General features: G+C 45.5%; 1 protein-coding gene across 2 annotated transcripts in view; it reads right to left on the bottom strand.

Moving 5' to 3' along the window:
- mgat3b (beta-1,4-mannosyl-glycoprotein 4-beta-N-acetylglucosaminyltransferase b) overlaps positions 1 to 16,525 on the bottom strand; it is a 76,358-nt gene extending 59,833 nt beyond the window's left edge. The window contains exon 1 of one of the 2 annotated variants that reach the window (XM_084378668.1): positions 15,649 to 16,525. The gene's annotated coding sequence lies outside the window, so the exon portion shown is untranslated. Of the gene's footprint in view, positions 1 to 4,864; positions 4,884 to 15,648 lie in introns of those variants that run through there. The other variant, XM_084378669.1, reaches the window with a different exon arrangement.
- Positions 16,526 to 17,528: the final 1,003 nt, after the last annotated feature.

The raw sequence follows: 17,528 nt of genomic DNA, 5'->3' as shown, positions 1-17,528 counted from the left end.
CACAGTTGGCATGCAAGTGCAGGAGGGAACAGGAAGCAGGAAATACTACAAACAATCTTTTCATCTCTAACCTCTGTTTTAACTTTTCTAATATATGTTTCAGCTACGAGGGCTGGAGACAAATCAACAGATGATTTTTTCCTGAATCCTCTTTCTTAATAAAAAAAACGTCAATAATGTGCTTTTCCATTATTGTATTTTCACTGTCTTTCTAAATAGAGTTGCCAATTAAATGGAGCGTATGGATTAAATACATACATGTGCTCTTTAAAGTACATGAATGAAGCATCCGTGTTCTCGTCAGAGCTGCAGGTTTCATTATAACCACACGAGTCACAGAGAGAGTTCGAAAACAGACGGAAGTTTGGGAGACATATGTGACAATTGTAAGTGATGAATGGATTTATGTCTCGCAGGTATAAAGCTGAAGCTCCAAAACAAACTCAACTATCTTGTGATATTGATCCCAAATGGTCAAGTTTTAAAAACCTAAAACAAATGTCGATGCACCGAATCAATTTCACATTTTAAAGGTTGTTCTGAGATGCAGAAAACAAATATCTTTGCACAAGGCCATGACTATATTCCAGCGAGAAGACCATTAAATATGGGCTTGGAGAAAATAAATAAATGAATATACTGGTAGATTGTTTTTTTGTAGGACTGAATGAAAATATGAAAATTATGATAATGTGATATTTGCTGGTTTTCTACCAAACAAGCGTTTCCTTACATCTAGAAAATATTATTTTCTAGACCGGCGGCATCGCTGTGGCACCTTCATTTATACATGTCGACACATTTTACTTAAAAATTGCAGCTCCGTGTCACTTGGCTGTACTGCGGCTTCGATAACATTTCGATTATTAGTTCAGCCACTCTTGAGGTAACGCTGACCCACATTTGGGAATATTTCAATCTCCGTGTTTACACAGTGAGCTTGTGTCTTTTTCTGCGTCACTCAGAGATGCAGACGTACGTTTTTCAGCACTGATCAAAAGTCACGGGCAGCCAGCAGCAATGCTTCAGTGCTCGACTGGAAATCGCCTCCCTGTAGTGAACCTAATCTTATCAACAGCGGAGTTGACTCAACCTCTGATCTTGTGAGAGGGTGTGTTAAACCATCAGCCCAACCCCCAGCTGCTCTCAACCAGGATCTCTGCGTGCGTGAGCTATTTATTTAACAAAGGCACATGACAGCAGCGTAACGCACTCGCACACATACTCAGAAAATGATATGTTGGGTACAAGATGATGCCATGAGGAGACCGGGAAGTGTGATATGATGAATATTCCCTTGTCACTTCCCACCATTCTTATTAAAATGCATCGGCATGAATCCTCTCTATCACACACACACACACACACACACACACACACACACACACACACACACACACACACTGCAGCTCCTCCATTCTTGGCTTATAGACTAAATCAAATCAGAGCCTCAGGTGATTACAACAATAAAAGGAGGGGACTGAAATGAAACACTTGTGCGAGCTCAGGTGATGATGTCATATAATAAAATGTCATAAAAATCAATTCATGGTTTTTGGAGATGTTACATTTTAATAGGGAGAATTTTTTTTATAAAAAAACATCAAAATCTTTCGTCGGCCGCAGGGTTTCACACTCAGTGGGTTTAACTGTAATCGTGGAGCATGCGGTGGGAACCAGTCGGCGCTGATGAAGATAAAAAACATTTAATCACATTACTGATACCACAAATTAAAAATCTCTAACGGAGCGTGTATTAATGATGTCTGAGTCGACGCCAGTCCTCCAGTTCGATCCTGATCTCGCGCAGCTGAACGGACACGACACTCGACCCGTTCCCAGCGTGCCACGGGAGAAGTGTTAATGTGTTAACAGAGTCCGTCCGCACAGTCGCAGCGTTTTTATAAGTGCAGGCAGCTGAATGTGGCGCTGAAACCCGACCTTTTATAACAACACAAAACAGATTTTTTAAAATGTTGGTTCAATGTCAACTGACTCATCTTGTGCAGAGCGGCACGTCGCCCTTGACGACTCGTACGCAGCTGGAAGAAAACCAAAGCCTCAGTGTGTTTTAATCTTTACAGCGGGCAGCGTGTACGTCTGCTGATGAAAGTATTTAAGATTAACCTACTGTCAAAATAAGAGCATTAATGTGTGGGAAAGAGTGTGAATCCCATCAGCTTAACTCGGTCTACACTACTGGTACTGCGAACACAGTGACCGCTGACAAAATGAATGCAGGAAGTAGCAGCCAAGCATGCAAGCAACTCTAGCATTAGCAGCTAATGCTACTACGATCTGGCCTCGAACTTCTCGCAGTTACTGAAGCTGTTTGATTTACACCAAGTGTCGACCCACCCATTGATTTGTGAACTACCACCCTCCGCCATCTTGGTTTTTTAAAGCCAGATGTGACCATATTTGGATGAGAGAGATGGAGCTGGGTCGGATATCCTGATTGGATCTTATCGATCACAAGCAAAACCTACTTTATTGCTTATTTTACTCTAAATGGGACCATCACTACAAAATGAACATCATGTTGTATTTAAAAAGACCTGAAACTAGAAATCGAGACCATAGACTCACAAAGCTAATAAATCAAGTGAGACGTAAGGTCATTTTCTCATAAGCTTACATACAGTTGGACTTCCTTTTTGAAACCAGTGAGCCATTATTCTACATTGGAAAGACTAAATTGAGAGGGATGACACTGACACATGGACTGAGATAAACAACAGTCAGCAGCATTTAATTAATAAGTTCAGCCTCCTGAGGGACGAGTCTGTGTGGCACGTTTGAAATAAAAATGGAGGAAGTGAGTGATTTATTTTAGTCGCGCTGTTATTATTTAAAAAGTAAAAATAACACATTCTGGTTGAGGCGTTCGTGTCGGATCACGGGCTGTAGATCTCTACTGATTACCTCACCGAAATCTGGTAATGATGGAGATCGTTTACAGCTGCATGTGGGATTAAGTAGACCTAATGAGACCACTGGCGCTATAAATACAGTATCAGGCTACAGTTTCTTCCTGCTATTCTTTCCAGTGACAGGTTTGAAGGATGGCGGAGCTCAGGGAGTTGTTCACATGCATTCAGTTGATGAAGAGCGCGTCTACATACCTTCATGGCAAACTGTGGGAGGCTAAAAATATGAAACCGTGTGGATCCAAAGGGTATATTTTAAGGCTCATTAACAGTCTATGATGGTATCAAGACACCGCCCTCATAACGTGCATCTTCTCTCCTATCATTTCCTGTTTGCACACTGCTGTACACTGTTAAATGACGATGAAAAAGGTCTCCAAAAATGATGAGCAACTGCCGGATATCAGTGAAAGAAATGCCCATCACACTGTCCCAGAGTCCGTGGGGACATCTTCAAATTGCTGTTTTTATCTGACCAACAGCACAGACCCTGAAAGTATTTGATTTAAGTTAATATAAAACCGACAGAGGCAGCAGATCCTCACATTTGCAAAGCTGGTACCAGCCAATGTTTGGCATTTTTGCCAAACAAAGAATCAATTACCAGATTTGTCGTCTGATCAACTATCCGAGGAGCAGACTAATCGTTTTGGCACCCACATAATTCTGCCTTTGTCCGTGTGCATTGTATCAGTCTTGACCTCTTCGCAGAGTTTTATGCATCTGCCCTGATGTCTCCGTGCCCCCGAATACAAAAGCACCTCGCTGCTATCAGGGCTTTCCTCCCGGCTGCAGCCCGCCGCCGGGGTGGGCACGAGTGTTGGGGGACGCACGCAGAATAAACAGTGTAATCAAGTGGGAGGAACTCCACCGAGACTCAGCAAGGAGAACAGATGGATGGACCACACACACACACACACACGCACACACACACACACACACACACACAAATTCACAGAATTATATATTAAGATCCAGAGCAGTGGAGTGGTTTCTGCACAGTGTAGCACGAAGCCTAAAAGAGGGGCTTTCCTGGGCAAACGGAGGTGAAGCAGAGGTTTTGTAGCCTCCTGAGGCAGTGTTTGTGTGTGTGTGTGTGTGTGTGTGTGTGTGTGTGTGTGTGTGTGTTTGTGTGTGTGTGTGTGTGTGTGTGTGTTTGCTAAGCACTGGGCCACTTTCCCAGATGAGATTCTCTGCTGCAGGATAATCCTGATGAAAATGTCTCCCCCCCCCCTCTCCTCTCTCCATCCGTCCGTCCATCCTAGCGACCATCCGCAGACAAACAGTTGGCGGGCCGCCCTCGCTCTCCCTCTCCCACCTTTGTTCACATCTCACCTCCCTCGCACTACGACTGACAGGCTCCTCATTGACGTCGGTATCTCTCAACAGCCAAAAAGAAAAGAGTAATGTGATGACTGCATCATTGTCATTTCTGCTGAAGGCTGAGCTGCTTTTCTTGTTAAAATGAATCATAAGTACGCCCCCAACCTTCTTCTTCAGGCTTCTGTCTGCAGCTTTGACCTTGGTCCTCATTGATCTTTCCAGATTCTTCATTTCTTTTCTGCTCTCCAGCGCATACTTGAGTGCTTGTTATGAGCAACCCAATGCTGGTAAAAGCAAAGCCTCCCGTCTCTGTGCAGCGCTCACGCCATATGCTATAGTGCTTTCTAGAAAATGCGCGTTGCTCTTCACACCTAGCTGGATTTGACATGTGAAAAAAACAGTCTTCATTCTTTCGCTCGGGGAAACCGGCGCGAGCATCGTCTGCTATTTTCAGCCAGTCGTTTAAGGACACGCTGCAGGCTCGCAGGAGGCAATAAAACACAAGTGCGTCAAAAGCGTGTCTGTTGCACGGAGACAACCTTCAAACCAACGACAGATGCACATGTTAAAAAAACACGGAAAGGAAGATGGCCTTCTCACTGGTTACTGACCTCTCTCCCACTTCCTGTTCTTCTCTACTTTGGACTGTAAATCCACATAAAAGCGTCATCAGATCCGGCTTGAACGGCACTCAAAAATAATTCTCAGGGTCTGATTAAACCAGCTTGACGTATCAGATTTGCAGCACGAGGACAGATAGTGTTACCAAGGTTGTCATTACATCCGGTTGGCATTTGCAGGTCAGAAGACATCTTAGTTATAGCTAGGCCTGGCTTATTAGTATTATCAGGAGTTAGGGTACTCAGAAATGTCATAACTAGAGTGACACTATCTATTCTAGGTGCCGTATCGCAGGCAACTGGACTTGTGTCAGTTTCTTGAAGATGTCTCACCCCTCATCCCGAGAGGCTCAGCTCGATAGAGGCAGAAATGTTCATCGACGGAGTAATGTTCGAAAGACTTTCTTCCTCATTTTCTGACGTATCATCTGATGGTTTTTCCTGGATGTTACAGCGACAGGCAACCAAATGTAACGCACCGTGAGCTTGAGTTAAATTACAGATTTCACTGGCTTTAAACATTATTGGAAACACTTGGGATAATTCAAGTAGACAACTTAAAATATAAAAAATGTGTACTTCACTTTCAGTTTGAACATCCTATCAGAAAATGTAAAATGTAAAAAAAAAAAGTTAACTTTCATTTTGAGTCCTCTTTGCTTTTTCCACTTGTGGTCAATGATTTTTTTTAGTTTTTGCTGACTAAGTTCCCATTAATGTGAAAACAAGTAGACTCAGAGAGTCTACAGAGTCTATATTTCCTTATTTTTGTGACTCTGCACCATGAACCAAACATGCGGCGAGCTTTATTATTCGAGCACTTTCTTTTTTGCTGTGTAGGAGTGCAGGTGCAGATAAAGAAACTATGTGAACTCATGCACATTTGTCCTTGATGGCAACTGCTGAACGATTTACTGGAAAGAATACAGTCCAGTCATTCCAGTGGTACGTGTGTGATGTCAGTACATCGATTTGCTTTAAATGCTATTGAAACCGTCGTAAGGTTCGGCCACATTCAGCCCATTTTCGACCGAGATGAACAGATAGCAGATGCAAATCAGCAAAACTGTCAGCAAAACTTTCCCTCCAATAATGTTTTGTCCTGCATTACACAAACTCAACCCATCTGGTACCTCACACAGGCTCAGCTCACAAAGAAATTATCTGCATATTCATCTTTGACCCATGCATGACTCGTGCTTCATTTCAAATTGGCTCCCCCCATGAATTGTGCGGCAGTGGTACGCTCCGGCACTGTAGGCTCAATAAACACACATTCTGGGTCGAGCACAGGTCAGGACCATTTTCTCTCCCCGCTAGGTGGGTCTCCCGAGGTCTCGCTGGCGGGACGCGACTGTAAGGTGACACTGAGGTGACCAAGACGAGGGGAAGGAAAAAATAGAGAGGGCGAGAGAGGCTGCAGGGCATGCAGAGAGAGAGAGAGAGAGAGAGAGAGAGAGACATCCTCAAGGACAGACAACTTCTATTTTGGCCTGGTGGTAAACTGGCCTTGGCTGTCTGACAGGAGTGCGACACAGTGGCGGTGTGTGAGAGTGGATGATGGGGGGGGGAGCCGAGGTCACGGAGGGAGAATCTGCCATTTTTAGAAAGGGGGAGCACCCTCCGAACAGCAGGAGGGGAGGAGGAGGAGGAGGAGGGGGGACAGCATGGAGGGGGAGAGTAAAGGGAAGGAAAAGCTATGCTATGCTGGTCCGTCAACGCTCGGACAAACAGCAGCGGCGTGTGGAGCGCTCTTCATCCACCCCCACAAAAAGCCCAGCAACACTCACTGTGACCTGCCAGAACAGGAATCCATACTTCATCATCACAACTGCTGCCCCCTCAAGACCCTGCCAGAGAGGCCGAGTGTGTTTATGGATGTGTGTGAGAGATTATGCAGGGTGTTACTGAGTGGGACTAACTGCATCGCAAAGTCCGTGCTTTATGTAGACTACAACAGGGCCAGAATCTCACAGTATACGGCCGCTGGCTGTTGTTGCTGCAATGTTTTTCTTAAGCACATCGACCAGAGTCCATCATTTTTACGTCGGCCGGCAAATATTATGAGATCCGTTCAGCACCTGTAGGATTATTTTTATGAGATCTCTACGATAGTGGTCTTTACAGGCCGGTAGACGGCACTCAGGCAAGGTCACGGTTAAGACACAGAATGCTAAACGCTGCGGTGGAAAGCCCAAAACTGTGACAATGGTCGACCTAGTCTTCAGCGGGCACCTCCTGAGAGACACAAATAGAAGACAAATCCAACGAGTAAATCGTTTTCTTAATAATGAAAGCCTCATTATTATGATAATTGGGGTGTAACAATACAGGTTGTCATACGCTGTACGGATTCTAAAGCACCCCTGGGACAACGCTGTGATTGGGAAGCTGAGAAATTTGACAGAGGGAGAAAAATCACAAAACATTCAGGAAAACGGCACAGAAGCCTTAATAGACCGAGCGACGACACGACGACGTGAGTCAACACAATCAGAAACCACACGACCACACCGAAATCCTCTCAGCTTAACATACCAAGTTAAAATATTATCATGATGACTGACACATGCAAATTAAGGCTTATAAGGAACAAGATTTAAATACTGAGCGTGGATGTTCATTCTCTGGGTGGGAAATAGTGCTTTGACATGTGTAGGATGCTTTTGAAAGCTTTGGAATTAAAAAAAATGGTTAAAAAGGTCATAAAATACAAAATAACAGAAGTACATCTCACAATATGGGATGTATTAATACACCAGTATGAAAAACTGTCTCCATTTCTGTTGAAGAATCTGGTACGTGGACTTTGAGTTAAGATTTTGTCAAGCCGTACTGGTTACGTTCAAGAAAAACTTCAACATCAGCTTATACATCTAAGAACTGCATCTTTCTCAGGCATTTTAGAAATCATCAGGAGGAAGGTATCCGACCCTTTTCGCTCTTATTGTTGGTTTAGACATCGATATTCATCGCAACTTATTACAATAACAGAGGACACCTATAAATATCAATACGCTGCCCTGCTCTCACACAGCTGCAGATGCTCGCGGTGTCATCTCGTATCAAAATCCCTTTCATCAGCTCAGCCTGCTGTCATGTTGTCACCCTAAAGTGGAACTAATGGCTGATGTTTCCTGCATCAAAATCTGGTTCGTGTAAACAAGCGCCGCTGCCAAACAAGTCGGACCGGGCTTCGTTTAAAAAAGTTATAATACCGAAACCAGCAGAGTTCATCTACCGATTGCTTTGACAACACCTCAGAGTGTTTGGGTTATAGCTGCCGTGGTTGTCGGGCCAATCACATGTCACATTAATGCTTGTGGCAATCAGCTGCAAGAAAAAACAGAAAAATAGTCTTTTTTTATTTAACTGAGCACAAAAAGGATCAAATTCAGGTATTGCCTGACTGGGAAAATTCAATAGTTATGGGTTACTTAAGAATTGACCGATACCGAGCCCCACAAACGACTGGAGGTGTCGTCACTATCCATCAGTGTCATGTCACTCTTTTGACTCTTTTAAGTAACTGCTTACTGCTGCTAACTGTAGCTGCTGTTAGCTAGTTAGCTTGGCTAGCAGTGCATGTAGTGAACCAGACAGGCCGGGGCTAACTGGTTAGCATGCAAACTTCTTTGCAACACTATACATAGATGTCACAGGCTATAATGCCTTCTGAATCTGCACAGCTCAACCATCATTAACTGAAGTAAGACAACACATCTTTTGCATTTAACAAAGATGCATTTACATTCTGCATCGAGCTTATTTACATCCACTCTGCCCAATTTAGTACCATGCAAAACTGTCTTCGCGGCTCTCTGCTGTCCTTCACTGGTGTTCACACACTGTTACGTTATCTTTGCATTAAATTCAACGCCAAAGGGCAAAGCTTATTGTTCATTTTAGGAAAAAAAAGAAAGCAAAGAAACACAGCTGAGGCAGAGTGAACAGTTTAAGGTAAAAAAATAATAAAAGCACAGAAACGGTTCTTGATAAACCTTTCCATGGCAGTGGTAGTATCCTGACTGAAACATTAAGAATCGGCATAGTTTGTGCAAGGGCAGAGACAGGAAGTTTCTGCAGCGGGTGATAAAGCCACCCAGAGCATCCTTGATACCCATCTACCAAACATCAGCAACAACGCTGAAGCGAGGTGTCTGCACGGAGCCTAACGGATATACAGCCTGTTCACCCTGCTGCCAAGAGATACAGAAGTATCTGCTGTGAAGGCGCTTCTTTCCTCAGAGACTTGATATAAAACCCCCGTGTTGCAAAATAATGAATACATGAACCTTGAACCTTGTGTACGAGGTGTGTAGGCAGACAGAGAGAGATATTGCAAACTTTTTCTGGATGCCTGAGTCAGTGTGTGCAGAAAGAGATGTCAAAAAACAGGGAAAGAGATGTATGTCATGTGTCTGATTCTCTCTTCAGGAATAGTGTGAGCGCAGCCAGAAGCCTACACCGGTGTGTGCCTGAGCAGTGTGAGTGTGTGTCTTTGTGTGTGTGCAGATGCCAGATCAGAGGTGGAACACAGCTTAATTCCCCCAGCAGCGGCAGCCGGCTGTGCTCGCCTCTACGTAACCCGTTGGTTGGGGATAGCACGGCGCTGTTTGTCCATCCTGGAGACCGGGACGACCCCGCCTGAACCGCGGAGATTACACACAACGGTGGTAATGGTGCACACAGCGGCTAGTTCTGCTGTATGATCCAGGTCAATGGAAGGGCAACAGTCAACACTCATGTTGCTTCATGTGTTTTTGTTCTCTTCCTTCACACTCCACTGAGCTATGTCTTGTAATTACTTTAGCGCTCACCAGGAAAAAAACCCTCTGTGTCCCGGCGCTGAAAACATCCCTTTGTCCCACAGACTTCCAGAGGAATAAAGCAAACCTTAATGCCAAAAAACCTCCCCGGGCAGGAAGTAACACTAGCTTCTGGGACAAATATGGCCATTCTTCAGCTTCCCTCAACCTTTGCTCTAATTTCTCCAGCCTGCAGGTTTCATTGTGGATACACAGGTAAAATCGAATTACAGAAACCATAGATGAGCCATCTATACGTTGCATTTCTTTCAAAGATTACTCTGCTGCTGCTCCAGTTTAAGTCAGCTCAACAACCGCGGCTTAAAAAGTGAATCGGATCCATTTGTGTTTCATCTACAGCGGCTGCTCGAGGCCATTAACTTTAAACTTCAGGGGGCCCCGGGAAGACAATGTGCACCCTGAGAGACTACTTTCAGTTTCTAGATTACAGATTCATGAAATTTAAAGCAGAAATCACCTTCAGTCACATCAACAGCCTCTCCTCTGTATCAGTTTAATCATGTGGAAACTGCTGCGGATATCTTTTAAAGTTGACTTCAGATATTCTGTCAAGTTTCCTTCAGTAGTTTAACTGCTGGACTGCGATGTTTCAGATGTTTCGCTGAAACGTCCAGACTCACTGCACTGAAGGATTCAAGTTTCCACATCACACTTGTTGCACACTGGACCTGATCGTCTTCCAGACTAGTTGCAGCGTCACTGCTCATAAGAAGACATATGTAAGATTTGGCACAGTGCAGCTCAACAACACATCTTTTGCATTTAACAAAGATATATTTACATTCTGCATCGAGCTTATTTACATCCACTCTGCCCAATTTACTACCATGCAAAACTGTCTTCATGGCTCTCTGCTGTCCTTCACTGGTGTTCACACACTGCAAGATATCAGATGTCTGCATCCATCTGCTTACAACAACAACAAGCCCGCTTTGTGGTCATTTCCTGCAGACTTACTTCCTACAAAGTGCAATATGTTTGACTTGGAACGACCTCCAAATGGATTTTAAACAGCACGAGTCTTCACCTTCCTCAACCAAAATAAAATAAACCCTCCGACCAACGCAGTCAAAGTTTGAAGCGTTAAACATCTTGATCTGATTGCAGCCTTTGAGTTTTGAAATCGGCATGCTACGATCACAAGGAGTTTGACATGTGGGTGGCTCACATCTAACATCTGATTTCTTATGACAAAAAAAAAACAGTCCTTTACTGGGAATGCCTGCAAAACAGGATGCTGTGGAAGGAGGAAGAAGCTGCTGATCTCCCTGCGCGCCCAGATCACCTCTGGCAACGTTAACTGACGGCCTCTTTGTGTGCCAGCGGAGCCATTTGTTTTGGCCTTGCAACTTAAGTCGCAGGCGGTGAAAAGAGGGAACGACATAATGAAATTGCTGTGTGAGAGAAGAAAAGGAAGAGAGGGTGTAAGAGCTGTTTGTACGGGGGTGATTAAACAAATAGAAAAACAGCGTAAAGCTGCATGTGACAGTTTAATGAGACAAGAAGACCGGTATGGAGTAATATAATAACCACTTTAACAGCAATCATTTCTTTTGACACATTAATTCTTAATACCTTCAGAGGCACTGACAACAGTGACGGTGCACGAGCTATCTGCCGACTCGAAGGTGAGACTGAGAGGGAGAGAGAGACACTCAGCACTGATATCTAGGCATCAAAATGTCACCCTGCACATGTCCAAAATAAACAAATATGTGAAGTAAAATATGTTTGAAAGAGCATCAGTATTCCAAACATGACGACCAAAGCTTCCTTTTCTATTTTTGGGGGAGAGATAGAAACCCCCGCAGGATCACAGGCTAAGTTTGTTATCTACTGACAGCACAACGCAAAGGCAGATGCAGCCGGACAGATTATCTATCATCTGTCCAACTGTCTTAAAGGAGTAGTTTGACATTTTGGGACTCAGCGTTGTTCAGCTTTCATCCACGAGAAGATTGATACCGCTGTCGTATCAGTACAGTGAACGCAACTAAGGTTTAATAACGTCAATTCACCGTTCGCAGGGGGAGTCACTGGACTTCTCCTCAGCTGTGAATCCAGGAAGTTACTGGCTCCGGCCAAGAAATATCCTGGCACATGATCCTCCATTTAACGATGGACAGACTCTTTCACACTTGGGATTTTTTTTACAGATTAAACAAAGGGAATATAACATTTAAATCAGTGAGCTTCAGTAACAGTCAACACTCATGTTGCTACATGTGAGCTGGCGGGGGGAGTTTGTTACCTTAGGACGGACTCAGGCTCGCAGTGTCAGCCCCTAGTTTACAGTGTTTTTGTTAAGCTCCTTCCAGCTTCATATTTACTAGAGGTCGACTCAATGTGGATTTTTAAAGGCCAGTAGAATGACGATAGTTTGGAGCAAAAATATCTGTCAGAACCAAGTTTTTCTGAAACCAACAGTTGGAAAACGTCCTGTTCGACCTTTAATTTGACAAGCAAAATGCCAGACTAGTCCTTTAAATGCCATATACTGTATAATATATGTAATGAAGAAACTTAGAGGGGCTTACTCAGTACTAGGGATGAGTAACTACACCATTACCTGTATCTGTACCTGTTCAACCAACTAAATTACAGTATCAGGATCCGTAACGGAAGTCGGTAGGGCTTAGACCAAAAGTGGGCGGGGCTAAGCAGCCATTTTTAAGCAGGACATTTATAAGGGTTGATCAGAAGTTGCTATATTTATTATTTATTGGAAAACTATTTACTGAACAGCCTCAGAACTGGGATTCAGATAATGTTTTTGATCACAGGGTTAAGTTACATCCATACCAGATGACCGTTTCTAACATACTCTGCATCTCCTCTTGTCTTTTAATTCACTATTTCTTCCTCTACGATACAGATTCATGTCGTGCCAGTCGAGCTGATTTGAAGTGAATTTGAGGGAGTGTGAGAGAGAGAAGGAGGAGGAATCACAGGAGTGTGTTCTTAATCAGATCTGGCAAAAGAAGTGAGGCTTCAGCTGCGGGGCTCAGGTGGATCTCTGGAGTCCACACACTCTTTCAGACACACGTCTGGATAACATCCCTCCCCGTCCTCCCCTCCAAGCCTGCTCGGTCTCTCCTCTCTCTCTCCTCTTTTCCTTTTTTATTCTTCAGTCCTTCTATCCCTCCATCCATCCACTCTTCATCTTTACATTTGACTCCCTGCATCTCCCCTTTTTGACTCTAATGCACTCACACATAGACCGACACGAATGACATCACTTTACTGTGATGATGCAGCCATTAAAACCGGGAAAAGACAACACTTTAACCTCATCATGATGTAACAATATCCAACACTTTAAGACAATATATGGTCTCATATCGAGATATAACATCAATATGTTGCCTCGCCCTGATTCAAGTGTGACAACAGTGTCGGTCGCCCACTGTGGCATCAAAAAATCTGAAAGGGCCCAGTGCAGCCCCACAGCTCCCCTTCACACACACAGACACACACGAGCCCACTGCCCTGTCTCTCAGCATCAGCATCACTGCAGAGCGAAAAAGGCCAGCGACCCCATGAGACGCGGTCTTTGTTGATGTTGTTGTTTTGAAACGTGGAGGATCTGGGCTGCTGGCCGGGTTCACCGTGTCGACCATTTGAAGCCACGGCGAGATAACCACAGAGAAGCAGAGCAGCAGTGGCTGGCGGCACATTGAGTCGCAGGGCCTCTACCTTCTGCTCTATGCTGCTGCGCACGTACTGAAGTATAAACTTCCTGCTTTCAACGAGCTCAAATTCTTTCCTGCTCTGCTCTCTTTACTGACTGGCAGGTACGGATCCAGGACCAATTCACTGTCCAAACAAGTCAAAACCCATCCGGCTGCCATTTCATCCAAAAAAAGAAAAGAAAAAAAAGCTGCTGGAGCAAATTAAACGCGGTTTGTCTTCTTGCACAAAGCAGACACACACTGATCCGCCTTGGAGCAACACCAGGTTGTCAAATAATCACCTCCACCAGACGTGCATCTTTAAAAACCTGGATTCATCGCGAGGGAACGCACTGAGCATGCTCAGCAGCGACGCCGTTTCACACATTCACACCTGGGAGCTGCCAGGTACAACGACAGACTGCTACTGTTGCACCAACGAGCCAGTCTAATAGAATCATCGCTGATTAATTTCCCTTGCTCAAGGGCAGCAAGTCAAGGGAAAGAGAAAGAGGTTTATGTTTACACTCGGCTGCCAGATTATTCCAGCGTTTCTCAACGGTCACAGTCTTCATCTGCTCCACTATGAACCTCCAGGCTTCCACCGCTCCCCCGTTCATTTGCACTAAATATGCACTTAACCGCCTATCAGGGATCAGCTTACTCAAGCCCTCATCTGCTCAAAACCCATCTGGGACCCCGGATCAATACCTGACCCCTAAACAGCGACCAGGGAGCCCAGCCCAGCTCTCGTGGGAAATTAGAAATGGATTCGACAGACGACGGTGTTGTGCTTTGGTTCGACTAGATGGGAGATGAAAATGTTTTTTGTCAGCGAGGCTCGCGGTCGCTGCATGCGGAAGACAACCGCCCGAGGCAGGGCGATCCAGACGAGGTGAGGTGACGTGTAGCAGGGATTTCCTCTGGGCTGGAAGACGGAGCGCCGACGAGGCCGAGCGCTGCCATCGGTTCAGGCGTTCGGGGAGAGGCGATGTGTGAAAACGAAGGACTAGAACCGTGGAACATGAATACATTAAACACCTTATAAGACCGTGGATTCATCCGAAACAGGAATCAAAAACCCAAATCCTCACAGCGTTAATCCACAGAGCCACTCAGAACTGCCAGGTCATGTCGAGTCCTTCGTTAAGGATCCGGTCTTCATTAAGAGAAAAGGCAAGGTATCACTACCCAGAGCTCCTGGTGTCACTGTTTTGGTCGCACACGCTCCAAAAAATCTGTCAAATGCGACTAAACATTTTAATTGGTCGCACTAGTGCACCTGAAATTCAGCAGGTCAGATTAAAAATTCAAATGTGTCTTGTTGAGTAAACAAACTGTGTTTAAATGTTTTATTGGGTGAAACCTAAATGACCCTCATTTTGTCCAGAGCCCTGAATACTGACAGTACAGGCCAATGTATCCAACCTGTTCAGAAAGTGTTATTTACTATTATTATTTATTGGATTTCAGTATAATAACTGTTGTTTTCAGTGAATTAATCACCTTTGAGCAGTGAAATACTGAAAGCCAGACTCAAACTAGCTACCAGACTAAACAAGCCACAAGTCTTTCACTTCCAAGTTCAAGTTCGGTCTCAAGTCATTTGTCTTTTTCTGTCGAGTCATCAGAACAGTGACTCGCGTCACAATGGCTCTGGTCTCTGGCTCGAGTCCTGTATTGTGTGGGTGATGGATTGGTTACGAGACAATGGGCCCCTGGGCGCTGACATGTACAAGGCCCCCAGTCCTCCTACACAGCAGCAAGACACATACATTTAAAATACATTACATTCTGGTAGTTTGTGCGTCTTTCTTGTCGTTTTAAGTCTCATCATGGTCGTTCTGTGTCTCTGTCGGTGACATTTCGGCCCCTGACCCCTTGGCCCCCTGAGCCCGTGCCTGTTCACCAATCATCCACGGTCCTGGTACTCCTTCTGTCATTAAAACTAAACCTCACACAGGCCTGTAACATCACAGTCGCACCAGGTGACATCAGCTATAGGCTGCTCCATCTCAAATAAAAAAATGCCATCTGTTCATTCCCATCTATACTACCCGAATTCATCAGATGACACGCACACACACGCGCGCGCGCACTGATACACCCCCTCCTCTACATTACAGGTCTGACACTGTACGTGCAGAGGCAGAGGGGTCTTCACGTCACAAGCCTTCCTGCTCCCTCCTCCACCCCCCCTCTGCACAATAACCTCCACATCCCCGGAATACATCCACAATAATCATATAAAACACAGCAGAGCATCTCCTCTTACCCATCTGTGCCTGTGTCGGATGTCTTTCAGAGGTTCATGGTGGATGAGAGCCCTGCTGATCTGATTCTAGTCTGCCGGTTTTGCTGCAGGAGCCGCTAAGCCATCGCATTGGTGATGCTGGAGTCTCGGTGATAACCGGGGGGCCGGGGTCTCTCCCTCTCTCTCTCCCTCCCTGTGTGTGCCTTTGAGCCGGGTTCACTCTCCAGTCATCTCTCGCAGTGTTTACTCCCACCACCACCACCCCCCCACCCCCCGCTCGTCTTCCTCCTGGTTTGATCCACCGGATCGGTCGCGCCGATGATCGTCCCGAGCAGGACTTAACAGTCGGATCCAGTCGGTTCGGCGGTGATGGCACAGCCCTCCCCTCTCTCCTTTCGCCTCTCGATGCTCGTTACCCACGGAAGAGGCGAGAGCGGCGGAGGAGATTCTCACAATTAAAAGAGAGTAAACAGAAAACACCGAGCCGCTGCGGTGCGCAAAGAGGGGATGAGCCGATCTCGGGTGCAGGAAAAGGATGGAGATGGAGATGGAGAGATGAGGAGGGACACGGGGTTGGCGGTGGGGGGTGATCGCCGCTGTCTGCCGTCCTATTCGCCGTTTTTCTGTCGTGTTTACGAGCCGCTGTCGCCTCCTCCCCTCCGGTCGTCTCTATCTCCCACTCCGTGATGCGTCTCTCTCGCTCTTCCGTCCTCCGCGCTGCGCTCTGCGCCCGGCGTGACGCCTTTTCCGCTCGTAAGAAAATAAGATCCCCCCGCCTCTCTGCTGCTCTCGTCTCTTCTCCTTTTCACTTCTTTCTCATCATCTTCCCTCTCTCTCGATCAGACAGGCTGCATGAAGGAGGGAGGAGGGGGGGGAGGTGTGTGCATTTATGTGTGTGTGTGTATGTGTAAGTGAAAGAAAAACGGAGGCAGTGGAGGAGGAGGAGCCCCCGCGAGAAGAGAGCTCCTCCCCGTTATGCTGCTTATCAGCGGAGGACGAGGGGGGCGCCCATCATGTAGGGGAGGGAGATATAAAAAGAGGAAATATGAGAGAGGAGGGGTGGTGCTGCTGGTGGAGAGCAGTCTGCAGAGGGCTGAAACCGAGGAGGCTGCTATTATTAATGCTGCCACTTCCCCTTCTGATACTCCGAGAATCTCCTCTACACCCCCAAACGTATCCAAGCGCATTGTACACCCCGCAGAACTGGGAAACATGACTGGAAGTGTGGGACCACAGCAGAGCCCCCGTGAGGCTGTAATGCACATTACATACCTGAGAAAGAAAAAAAATGGTTGCATGGATTAAAAAATATGAAGAGAGGTGAGATCTGTCTGGAGACAAGAGGGTCAGGTGTGCAGGTGAGGGTGGTGCCAGAGAAACACCTGAGCTATAATGAAAAGTTCACCCAAGAATTATAATAGTAAAAATATATAATATGATCTATAATAATAAATACACATCCCTGTGTCGATGGAAAGTTGGGTGAAGTTGCAAAAAACAACCGAAAACAAACAAAAATGGCTCCATGCAGCTCACCCAGAGTAATCCAAGTCTTCAGATAGACCGAATACCACTCACATCAAATTGATTTGAAGAGACGTTATTTACGCTAATTTTAAAGTCAGTTTCACTGTAGCTGTCATGCTAAAAGCGCTAAGTTGGCACACAAGCTTGACCGCGTGTCGGGGGTTAAAATAATGTATTTTCGATCAGTTTGGGATCTCTGGGCTTCAGGAGACTTGGATAACACCAGACAAGCCGTATGGAGCCATTTTGTGTGTTTCTTTCTGTTGTTTTTTTACATTTTAAAACAAGTCCCCATCTGTTTCAGTTGTTTAGGAGAAGGCTGCAACACTGTTTTGCCGTGAGACTCCAGAAATGTTTTGCGGACGACGAAACCT

This window comes from Pagrus pagrus (assembly GCF_965226575.1).
Source record: "Pagrus pagrus genome assembly, chromosome: 2".
Classification (NCBI taxonomy): domain Eukaryota; kingdom Metazoa; phylum Chordata; class Actinopteri; order Spariformes; family Sparidae; genus Pagrus; species Pagrus pagrus.
Note: the sequence above shows the minus strand (reverse complement) of the source record. Positions and strands in the feature narration are given on the sequence as shown.